This window comes from Oryctolagus cuniculus, chromosome 7 (assembly GCF_051225735.1).
Source record: "Oryctolagus cuniculus isolate XC-2025 breed Fujian yellow rabbit chromosome 7, ASM5122573v1, whole genome shotgun sequence".
Lineage (NCBI taxonomy): Eukaryota > Metazoa > Chordata > Mammalia > Lagomorpha > Leporidae > Oryctolagus > Oryctolagus cuniculus.
This window is the reverse complement of record NC_142873.1, coordinates 1,283,356-1,296,188: the sequence shown is the minus strand read 5'-3', so window position 1 is coordinate 1,296,188 and position 12,833 is coordinate 1,283,356. Positions and strand designations below refer to the sequence as shown.

General features: G+C 41.3%; 1 long non-coding RNA gene across 1 annotated transcript; it reads left to right on the top strand.

Annotated features, from left to right (window-relative positions):
* Positions 1–6,492: 6,492 nt before the first annotated feature.
* Positions 6,493–12,833, top strand: LOC149125249 (uncharacterized). Its single transcript, XR_016236806.1, has 3 exons — positions 6,493–9,024; positions 11,006–11,094; positions 11,955–12,833. It is a non-coding gene; the product is annotated as an uncharacterized LOC149125249 (long non-coding RNA).

Sequence of the window (12,833 nt, the reverse complement as noted above, 5' to 3'; positions counted from 1 at the left end):
CCAAGGAAAGGAGAGAGAAGGACACCATGTCCCAGACTTTTATTCCGCTTCCAAAGGGGAGAGGTTAATTAACCTGATTGGCCTGTGGATACACAGGTGTGGCCAAGTAGGGGTATGAGGTCACACAGGGGCATGGTGAAAGTGTGGTCTTTTAGCTCACACACCGAATCAATTTTATTCTATATGCCTGCCTACAACATTCTCCCCTCAGACCCCATTCTCTTAATCCTAAGGGATGTTGAGGGGCTTAGAGTCAACATCTCTTCTGTAGCTGCATCCTGCTTATGAGTGGAGTAGTACATTTCTTTCATTTATTCTTTTATATCTTTTAGGCAGAGACACAAACAGATACAGTGCTTTCATCCTCCAAGGCTCACAACTGAGTCTGGGCTAAATCAAAACCAGGAGCTGTGGGGCAGGGATTGTGCTGCATCAGTTTAATCTGCTGATTGGGAGGCTCACATCAAATACCAGGGTGTGTGTCTTGTCTACTATGATTTTTTTAAAAAATTTATTGTTTTCCAATTAATGTGAAATGTAGTTTGTCATATTTGATATCTAGAGCTATGGTGAAGTGCATTGACAAATATCAAATGATTTGTAGATGTCACAAACTCTGGTTTATTTATTTATTTTTGAGTAGGGTTATTTAATTCGCCACATTTATATTAAAAGTTGTATTTTGAGACCCATTTCAGAAACCACAGTTGATTTGGAACACACACTGTTTTGGAAGACTTTTCCTTGTTCATGGTTATACTTTTTCCCTAATAATCTCTATGAATTGTGTATCCAAATGTGAGCATTATACAAGTTTTTCACACTTAGTATCAGCTACTTACATGCTACAAAATTTAATGTGAATATATTTTCCATTACTTAACATGTGAACAATTCATGCTTTTACTGCTTGCTGGTTTGTAAAATACAAATAAATCACAGTAGAGTGCTCAAATAGATGTATAAGATTAAAACAGTTTTGCAGCTTGTGTTGAGGCATAGCAGGTGAAGCCACTGCCTGTGACTCTGGCATCCTATATGGCACCAGTTAATGTCCTGGCTGCCCCAATTTTGATCCAGCCCCTTGCTAATATTCTGAGAAAAAACAGGAAGATGGTCCAAGATTCTGGGCTCTTGCACTCAAAATGGAGAAAAATTGTGCAGGTATAAAATTCAACCATTTCATTTGTAATTCTTAGTAAGCATTTTGGGGTGGCCTCTGCTAGGCCATCCATATGCTGCTGGCACCTGGAATCACAAATCACCTGTTTTAGTTGTCTACTGCTTTAATTGAGTCTGCTGCCTTCAGGATTGCTTAACTCACACCAATATATTTTTTAAATTTTATTTATTTATTTGTTCATTTGAAAGGCAGATTCATAGAGAGACAGGGAGAGACAGATCTATCTTTCTATCTAATATCTTCTGCTGGTTCACTCTTCAAATGGTGTCAGTGGCTAGGACTGGACCAGGCCAAAGCCAGAAAACAGGAACTCGATCCAGGTTTCCCAGGTGGATAGAAATGGTCCTAGTAGTTGGACTGTCTTCAGGTATTTTCCCAGGTGCATTAGTAGGGAACTGGATTGGAAGTGGAGCAACTCTGGCTTTAACCAGTGGTGGTAGAGACCCACTGTTCCATATCGCATACCGATAATTTTCTACTGATTTGTTTATTTGAAAGTCAGAGAAAAAGGTCCTCCATCCACTGGATCACTCTGCAAAAGCCCACAATAGCGAGTGTTATATCTATGAAAGCCAGGAGGTAGGAACTCTATGTGGGTTTCCCATTCAGATGGCAGGAAACCAAGTTTTTGAGCCATGATCTGTTGCCTCAAGAGAACACTTTTGAGCTGGTGCTGTGCTGTAATAGGAAAGTCACGACCTGCAGTGCCAGCATCCCATGGGCACTGGTTCCAGTCCTGGCTGCCCACTTCCAATCCAGCTCTCTGCTGTGGCCTGAGAAAGCAGTAGAAGATAGTTCAAGTCCTTGGACCCCTGCACCTTCATGGGAGACCTGGAAGAAGCTCCTGGCTCCTGATTTTGGATCTGTTTAGCTCTGGCCATTATGGCCATTTGGGGAGTGAACCAGCAGGTGGAAGGCCTCTCACTCTCTGCCTCTGCTTCTCTGTAGCTCTGCCTTTGAAACAAATAAATAAATAGTTTTTAAAACAAACAAACAAACAAAAAAAAACCACTTGCAGGAAGTTGAGTTGGAGGTGTGGAATAGCCAGGACACAAACCAGGCACTCTGTGATGTGGTATGTCCAGAGAAGTAGGTAAGCCTACTGCATCATAATGCCTTCCCTTCCAATGTCTGATTTGCACAGCCTATGGCCTAGGCCCCAGGTGTCCATCAGGTAAGTCTCAGGGTTCTCCATGTGATTACTGTACAAGAAGGCACACTCCCAACTGTAAAATACTTTACAAACTATGTTGATATCATACTTATGGTCATCTCATGGGCTAGAACAAGTGAACTGGAAAATGTCAGGGGTCTGTGTGGTGGAGAATTATGTTAAGATTTGGATACAGGGAGGAGTGTCACATGGAAGTTGCAGAAAGCTGTGCTAGTAGATTCTGTCAATTTTTCCTATACATATAGTTGTGGCCAAAAACTAATTTTCAAGCTGGATACTTTTAAGGAATTTGAGATACATAAAAAAAGCAAGAGATGTTTTAAGGAAAACAGTACTGCCTGAGTAATTTTCTATGTAATATAGATTCTAGTGAAATCATAATTTTTTTGGTGTACTGCTACTTATTTGAACAATAGTGATGAACATAAATTATTTCTATACGATTTATTTATTTGAAAGGCTGAGTTACAGAGACAGAGGAAAAGAGAGAGAGGCCTTCCAGCTGCTGGTTCACTCCCACATGTCCTCAATGGCTGGGCTGGGCTGATCTGAAGCCAGTAGCCTGGAGCTTCTTACAGGTCTGCCATGTGAGTGCACGGGGCCCAAGGACTTAGGTGTTCATCCACTGCTTTCCCAGTCCATAGCAGAGAGCTAGACCAGAAGTAGAGTAGCTGGGACTCAAATTGGTGCCCATATGGATGCCCACACTGTAGGAGGTGGCTTTACCCACCACTCCACAGTGACAGCCCCTGACAATGATTTTTTTTACATAATTGGTAATAAATTAATATTTTAGTAAGTCTAACAATAGTTTATGTTTAATCAAAGTGATTGGTAGACTTGTGTGTGCTCTTTTGGCATCTTTTCTGTTTTTCCCATGTGTAAAGATTATATTCCCCCACAGGGAGGCTACTTCATTTTTGTCACTGAGCCAATATGCCCATTTTTCTATATACATTTCCTTCATGCTCTTGATTAGCACAGTAGAATCTAGGAAGAATCTAGACTTTGTCTGACCCCTCCTTCTAAGCAATTTCTTTTGCAGGTAAGATTCTAGAGACATCTACATGTGGCCAAGACCGACAAAAATAAATATATTGTTGGTAGGTTATTTATTCCTCAGCTTCTTTCACATTGTATGTTAAGAGTTTTATGAGATATTTTAAATAAATTGGAAAAGCATAAAGAAATATAATTCAGAATCAGGATTCATATAAGATAAAGTAATAATGGTTTCAAGATTTAAAGCCATCTGAGCTGAATTCACTTTGGTCTTAATTTTTTTTATTGCCATAGCTACAAGACTTTTTACATGGTTTGAATTCAAACTTTGGCAAGAATTTGCTACCATCAGAAAAAATTAAAAAGATAATATTTTTAATAATTAAAGTAGAGTGTCTTTAAAAGCTTTTTGGAGGCTGAACTTGCTTCATGGATTAGATCAGAAAATGTGTAGAGGATAGAATCTATTGCAGGTTCTTAAATAACTCTCCATAGTTTTATCACAGTGAGTGTACAAATGCAGGATTACTTCAGACTCCACAAAGTTATGTTTCAGTCAAATTATTCCATTTATCAATGGCATAAACTATAGTCAGAGCCCAAGACAATTCTCTAGTTTTTGACTTGAATCTTTTGCCATCTTTTTTTTCTTTGACAGGCAGAGTGGACAGTGAGAGAGAGACAGAGAGAAAGGTCTTCCTTTACCATTGGTTCACCCTCCAATGGCCGCCGCGGCTGGCGTGCTACAGCTGGCACACCATGCTGATCTGAAGCCAGGAGCCAGGTGCGTCTCCTGGTCTCCCATGTGGGTGCAGGGCCCAAGGACTTGGGCCATCCTCCACTGCACTCCCGGGCCACAGCAGAGAGCTGGACTGGAAGAGGAGCAACCGGGACAGAATCTGGTGCTCTGACCGGGACTGGAACCTGGTGTGCCAGTGCTGCAGGTGGAGGATTAGCCTAGAGAGCCATGGTGCCGGCCAATCTTTTGCCATCTTAAAGTATTTATATACTTGAGAGAGAATGAGAAGTAGATGGAAATACATAGAGACTTTTTTTAAAAAAAAGATTTTATTTATTTATTTGGTGGGCATAGTTACAGGGAGAGGAGAGACATACAAATTTTTTATCCACTGGTTCAGTCTCCAAATGGCAAAAATAGTTGGAGATGGGCTGATCCAAAGCTAAGAGCCAGGAGCTTCCTCTGGGTCTCTCAGGTGGGTTTAGGGGCCCAAGGACTTGGGCTATCTTCCACTGCTTTCCCAGGACAAAAACAGAGAGCTGGATCCAAAGAAGAGCATCTGGGGCCCTTGCTGTGGCATAGTTGGTTAAGCCTCTGCCTGTGGTGTTGGCATCCCATATAGGCACTGATTTGAGTCCCAGTTGGTCCACTTCCAATCCAGCCCTTTGCTATGGCTTGGGAAAGTAGTTGAGGATGGTCCAACTCTTTGGGCCCCTGCACCCAAGTGGGAGACCTGGAGGATGCTCCTGGCTTCTGGCTTTGTATCTGCCCAGCTCCAGCTATTGCAGCCATTTTGGGAGTGAACCAGCAGATGCAAGACCTTTCTCTCTGTCTCTGGCTCTCTCTCTGCAACTCTACTTTCAAATAAATATTTAAAAAAGAAGAAGAGCATCTGGAACACAAATTGGTGCCCATATGGGATGCTGGCACCATGGGTGGAGGCTTAGCCTACTCTGTGTTATGGAATGAGAGAGAAAGGGAGAGAGAGAGAGACAGAGACAAACACCTTCAATCCATTGATTCACACCCACAACAACCAGGACTGAGACAGGGTCATAACAGAGAGCCAGGAATATAGTCCTAGCCTCTCACTTAAGTTGCAGAAGCTTAATTTCTTGAGTTGTCCACACTCACTTCTAGTGTCTAAATTTACAAAAATTGTGACATTGCAGTATATTGGGTTAAACAGCTGCCTGGGATTCAAGTATCCCTATGGGTTCTGGTTTGTTTCTTGGTTGCTCCACTTCCAATCCAGCTCCCTGCTTAGGGCACCTGTGAAAGCAGCAGAAGGTGGTCCAAGTGCTTGGGCACCTGTCACCCATGTGTGAGACCCAGATGAAGCTTCTGGCTCCTGGTTTCAGTCTGGCCCAGTTTTGGCTGTTACAGCCACTTGGGGAGTAGAGCAACAGATGGAAGATCTTCCACTGCCTTCTGCTCTCTCTCCAAAACTATGTCTTTTAAAACAAAAAAGTAAACAATTAAAAATAAATAAGATGAAAAATGCATCATTCATTCTGTGCTTTTAAATATTGCTACCAAGTAGCCTTGACCCAAATCATCAAAATGAAAATTTTTCTGGAATATTCCTTTCATATCTTTTTTCCTTAGAAACCTTTTATTTAAGGAAGACAAACTTCATGCATTTCATAATTACAACTTTAAGAACATAGTGACTCTTCCCACCATAGCCACCCTCCCACCTACACTCTTCTTCCTCGCCTATTCTCATTCCTATTTTTTACTAAGATCTATTTTCAATTAACTTTATACACATATGAGTAACTCTATACTAAGTAAAGAGTTCAGCAGATAATGTGAAAAAATTGTTCCTCAATAGTCAAGACAAGGACTGTTCAAAGTCATTGCTTCTCAAAGTGTCAATTTCATTTCTATAGGTTACCTTTAGGTGTGCTATTAGTTATCACAGATCAGGGAGAATATATGGTTTTTGTCCTTTTTAGACTGGCTTATTCACTAAGTACGATGTTTTGAGGTATCTCCATACTGTCTTCCATGGTGTCTTTACCAGTTTATATTCCCACAAACAGTGGATCAGGGTTAAGTTTTCCACACATCTTTGCCAGCATTTGTTTGATTTCTACGTGAATGCCATTCTAACGGGGGTGAGGTAAAACTTCCTTGTGGTTTTGATTTACATTTCTCTGTTGAATGGTGATCCTGAGCATTTTCTCATGTATCTGTTGGCTATTTGGATTTCTTTTTAAAACTATGTATGTAACTCCTTTGCCCATTTCTGCACTGGTTTTTTCGTTTTGCTGTTGTGGAATTTCTTGAGCCTTTATATATTCTGGTTATTAATTCTTTATCAGTTGCATAGTTTGCAAATCATTTCTCCCAGTTTGTCAGTTGGCCCTTCACTTTGATAACTTTTTTTTTTTTTTTTTTTTTTTTTTTTTCAGTACAGAAGCTTCTCAATTTGATGTGATCCCATTTGTCAATTTTGGCTTTGATTGCTTGTGCCTCTGCGGTCTTTTCCAAGTAGTCTTTTTCTATGCCAATGTCTTGCAGGGTCACCCCAACTTTCTCTAATAATTTGGTATCAGGTTGTTATTTAAATCTTTTATCCATTTTAATCCATTTTGAGTGTATTTTTGTAAGGTGTAAAGTAGGAGTATTGCTTCATACTTCTGCATGAGGAAATCCAGTTTTCCCAGCACTATGTGTTTAAGAGACTATCCTCTCCAGGATTGATTTCTGCATTTATATTCTGTTCCATTGGTCTATCCATCTGTTTTTGTACAAGTACTAGGCTATTTTGATTACTGTACTATAGTATATCTTGAAACCTGGGGGCAGTGCTGTGATACAGTGGGTGATTCTCCACCTGCAGTGCTGGAATCCCATGTGGGCACCAGTTGAAGTCCTGGCTGCTCCTCTTCCAATGCAGCTCTCTGCTATAGCCTGGGAGTGCAGTAGAGGATGGCCCAAGTGCTTGAGCTCCTTCCTGTGTTCACATAGGAGACTTAGAAGAACCTCCAGGCTCCTGACTTCAGATTGGCCCAGCTCAGGCCATTGTGAACAATTGGGTAGTGAAGCAGTGGATGGAAGACCTCTCTCCCTCCCTCTCACTGTCTGCAACTCTACCTCTCAAATAAGCCTCCAGCTTTGTTTTTGTTGTATAAGATTGCTTTAGCTATTCAGGGACTCTTGTGTTTCCATATGAATTTCAGCATCCTTTTCTATATCTGAGAAGAATGTCCTTGGTATATTGAATCAGTATATTGAATCTTGGTGTATTGAATCTTTAAATTGTTTTCAGTAGTTTGGAGTTTGATATTGATTCTAACTCCATGAACATGAACAATTTTTCATTTTTTGTCTCATTTCTTTCTTTAATATTTTGTATTTCTCATCACAGAGATCTTTGACATTGCTTAAATTTACTCCAAGGTAGTTGATTGTTCTTGTATCTATTGTGAATGGGATTGATGTTAGAAGTTCTATGTCAGCTGTGGTATTGTCTGTGTATACAGAGGCTATTGACATCTGAGTGTTATCTTATATCCCGACCTAATCCAATCTGATATATAAAAAATTATTTATTTATTTATTTGAGAGATAGAGTTATAGACAGTGAGAGGGAGAGACAGAGAAAGATCTTCCTTCCATTGGTTCACTCCCCAAATGGCCACAATGGCTGAAGCTGTGCCGATCTGAAGCCATGAGCCAGGAACTTTTTCCCAGTCTCCCATGTGGGTGCAGGAGCCCAAGCATTTTGGCCATCTTCTACTGCTTTCCCAGGCCATAGCAGAGAGCTGGATTGGAAGAGGAGCACCTGGCACTCGAACCGGCATCCATATGGGATGCCAGCACTGCAGGCATGGAGGATTAACCTACTGTGCCACAGCGCTGGCCCCTCCAATCTGATTTTGAAAGAGAGTCCCTAGAGATGGGAGGAGAAACAGACTAGATCCCAAAGGTTATGTTGGAAATTTGATGATCTTGAAACAAGAGAATGTCCTCAGAAGAAATCAAAACTTCAGGCAGCATAGTGTGAAACTATGAGAAACTAAATTTCTGTTATTTTATTCATCTAGTGTTTAGTACAATGTTATGGAATTTTCTCACTCAAAATTATAAATCATATACTTCATGTACTTGTCAAGTTTTTGTACATTTGATGTGATCTTTGGATTCCATTTTAGCTTTTTTCTGTATTTTTTAAGATTTATTTATTTCTGTGTCTTGATCCAAAACTTTATTTTTTTAATTTCTTTTTTGTAAAGATTTATTTTACTTATTTGAAAGACAGAGTTACAGAGAGAAGAGAGGCAGAGAGAGAGGTCTTCCATCCAATGGTTCACTCCCCAGATGGCTGCAATGGCCAGAGCTGTACCATTCTGAAGCTGGGAGCCAGGAGCTTCTTCTGGGTATCCCACGTGGCTGCAGGGGCCCAAGGACTTGGGCCATCCTCTACTGCTTTCCCAGGCCATAACGGAGATCTGGATCAGAAGAGGAGAAGTCAGGACTAGAAACTGCACCATATGGGATGCTGGCACTTCAGGCCAAGGCATTAACCTGCTGTGCCACACGCCAGTCCCTTTTCTCTGTATTTGTGTTAAGCACTATTTATTAAAAATTCCAGAGATATAACCCATGGACTTGCAGTGCCATCTATTTATGAGTGCCATCTACTACAGCTAATGGCCTTTTAATGGCTTTCTCAGGTAACCAATGACTCAGTTTCTTCAAGTCTTCCACATTTAAGCTGTGCATCAGCTGTCATTTTGACCTCAGGCTGATAGAATGGTGTCTACTGATGGTCATTGTGGCTGGATGATAAAGAACAGTGATTTTCTGTGATTTTAAGTATAGGAATGGGGGTGTAAGATCCTCTCACAAGAAACAACACTGAAGATGAGTGGTCCCTGGTCATCACATGCTGGAATGTCTCTTCTCCCACAGGTATCTTTTTAAAAAAAATTATTTGACAAAGTTATATACAGTGAGAGGGAGAGTCACAGAGAAAGGTCTTCCTTCTGTTGGTTCACCCCCAAAAATGCTGGCACAGCCGGCACTACGCTGATCTGAAGCCAGGAGCCAGGTGCTTCTTCCTGGTCTCCCATGCAGGTGCAGGCACCCAAGCACTTGCGCCATCCTCCACTGCCTTCCCAGGCCACAGCAGAGAGCTGGACTGGAAGAGGAGCAACCAGGAATAGAAGTTAAGCTATGGCCTGTAGTGCCAGCATCCCATATGGGTACCAGTCTCACTTCTTTGCATCATATTCTTGTTGATTTTTTTCCCAATTTCAACTTCCTGTGCCAGTGTCCACACAGTCTTTCATGTACACATCATGGAATTGAACTCCACTTTCAACCCTCTGCATAACCAATTAGTACCGAATTGTGTTCACGCTTCCTGTCTTTTTCTTCAGTATTCTGACTACTCTATGTCTAATGGTTGGTCATCATGTCTTCTCCAATTCTTCCTCTCTATTTCTTCATTCTCCTTCCAGATGTTGACTCTTAAATTCAAATCTTCTGGGGGCTGGTGATGTTGCACCAGCATCCAATATGGGTACCCGTTTGTGTCCTGACTGCTCACCTTCTGATCCAGCTCTCTGCTTGTGGCCTGGGAACATAGTGTAAGATGGCCCAAGTGCTTGGGCTCTGGCACCCATGTGGGAGACTTTGAAGGAGCTCCTGGCTCCTGGCTTCTGAGTGACTCAACTCTGGCCATTGAGGCCATTTGGGGAGTGAACCAGCAGATGGAAGAAATATTTTCTATCCCTCCCTCTCTGTGTCTGTAGTTGTACCTCTCAAATAAATCAATAAAATCTTGTCCCTTTTATCTGTTATTTTTAAATATTTATTTTTATTTATTTGAAAGATAGAGTTACAGATAGAGGTAGAGCCAGAGAGAGAGAGGTCTTCCTTCCACTGGTTCACTCCTGAAATGTCTGCAACAGCCAGAGTTGAGCTGAACCAAAGCCAGGAGCCAAGAGTTTCTTTTGGGTCTCACACATGGGTACAGGGGCCCAAGCACTTGTGCCATCTCCCACTGTTTTCCTAGGCCACAGCAGAAGCTGGGTTGGCAGTAGAGCAGCCGGGACTCAAACTGTTGCCTGTATGGGATGCTGGCACTGCAGGCTGGGGCTTTAACCCACTGTACCACAGTGCCAGCTCCAATAAAATCTTTAAAAAAATGCAAATCTTCTAAGATAACTTTCCAAGTTTATGTGCCCTGTTTGAGGACATACACAATATCTTTCATGTAAACAATAGCAATTACATTGATTTTTGGAAGAAATATGAAAAAGCTTATAAGTATACTTTTGTTTATAAATAATTTACAAAAACAGTGATTCATTCAGTTAACACTTCTTTGAACATGTTTACTGTTTTTTTCTCCTCACAGTCCAGGACCACTCACCTAGATATGGTGCATTTGTAGTTCCCATCACTTGGTCTAGTTTTTTCTTTGTTTTTTTGCCAGTGTGTTTTGCAATTTTATATTCATGAGGACACATTGATGAAGAGATATGTCTTTTCTGTGAAGTGTAACCTGATGATCCAAAAAAGTTTTATTTACTACTTATTTATTTATTTGAAAGAGAGTTACAGAGAGAGAGAAAGAGATAGATGTCCCATCTGCTGGTTGTCCCCAAATTGTTACAATGGCTGGGGTTGGGCCAGTACCTGCCCAGAACTTCTTCCAAGTTTCCCAGGTGGATGGCAGAAGTCTAAGTACTTCGGCCATCTTCCACTGGTTTTCCACATTTATTCACAGGGAGTGGATAAGAAATGGAGTAGGTGTGGCTCATATTGGTGTTCATGTGGGATGCTGTGGGTTCAGATGGTAGCTTAATCTGCTGTGGCACTTATAAGAGGCAAGATAGACATAAATAGAAGAATGAACTCCCTGTCACCCTTCTTTGTGACCCAGAGCTGATACCATCTGGAGAAATGCACTGTTACAAGTGTGGACTGTGGACTTCACCCTGGAGGAGCAGCAGGAGCTGGACACTTTAAAAGGTTTAATATTATCTGTACCGCTTGTGTAGCCCCTGCATTTCCAGGCAAAAGAAGGAAATCATTTTGCTGATGGAGCAACTGTGTTCAGCATTAAGCAGCACAATCCTTTGTCTCTGACCCAGGTAAAAATACAAAATCCCCAGGATATTCAAACATGCCGCCTTCTTACAATTGGTATGTAGTAAACCCTGCAGGGTTTTCACCCTGCCAGCCAACAGACAAGAGCATGTGGGTGGTAAATCTGAACTGGCTCTTCCTGGGCTTGGCTTACATGCACAGCAGGGGTTGTGTGACTGTCCCAGAGGCATCAGCAGAGTCCAAAGAGGATCCATATGTGAGTATGGTGGTTGAGAGCAAGGTTCAGAGATTGTAGGGTCTTGGTGGGGAGGCATCCTTGCCACATGCTAGCATCACAGCACTGCTTCTTTCCTACATGAAGATGGGGAGAATTACCCCTTCCTGTCTCCACCTTCTCCATTTTACTGTTTATTTCTTCTGCTTTCTTGTTTTGGCTTGAGTTTTCTCTGAAAAATTTTTTTTAGCTTCAAATGTTAGAATTATAGCTATGCCACAGTGCTGGCCCCTCAAGTTTTATCCTGCTATGGAATGCATGGAACATTTCTCTTTGTATTAATACAAAAAAGTTTTTTAAAAAAGTTTTAATCCTATACAGATTATATTGTTCTTTTTTTTTTTTTTTTTTTTTTTTAGTGTGACCTGATAATATTTGCCTTTATAAATATTCAACTGAAAAATAGTTGTAGATACTTTAGGGTATGATGTGATCATTTGATGAATGTTAATTCTGGGATTTTCAAATGAGAATTATTCACATTCTCTTTTTTTTTTTTTTTTGACAGGCAGAGTGGACAGTGAGAGAGAGACAGAGAGAAAGGTCTTCTTTTGCCATTGGTTCACCCTCCAATGGTCACCGCAGGCAGTGTGTGGTGGCCAGCACACCACGCTGATCCAAAGGCAGGAGCCAGGTACTTATCCTGGTCTCCCATGGGGTGCAGGGCCCAAGCACCTGGACCATCCTCCACTGCGCTCCCTGGCCACAGCAGAGAGCTGGCCTGGAAGAGGGGCAACCGGGACAGAATCCAGCACCACGACTGGGACTAGAACCCGGTGTGCCAGCGCCGCAAGGTGGAGGGTTAGCATATTGAGCCACGACACTGGCCCAGAATTATTCACATTCTTCACCTCATGTATTATGGTGAGAACATTTGAAAACCTCTACAAGAAACTTGAAATATGAAATGCAGCATTATAATTTCATTCACGGTGTCTAGGGGAAACTTTGTGCATATTTACCAATGTGTCCCCTTTATCCTTACTCCACCATTCTTCTCTCTAACATGCATTCTAGATTTTTAGTGAGATAATATTTGTCCTTTTGTGTCCTTCTGGGTTTGTCACTTCACATATAATCTCTATATTCACATAAATTGTCAAAAGTGACAGAATTTCACTATGGAAGGCTCAGTGGAACCCCATTGTGTTTATGTGGCACATTTCAAGTCTATTCATGTGTAGGCAGATATATCCACTGTTTTTACATCTAACATTCTGAGTAATGTGTAATACACATGAGAATATAGGCAGCTCTTCATTATACGGGTTCTATGTCTTTCATTTATATACCTTAGTAGAGGATTGTTAAAACTAATGGTATTTCTGTTTAAGTTTATGCTATTTGCCAAGCTGTCTGTTTTAATACACAATTGCATATGGTACAA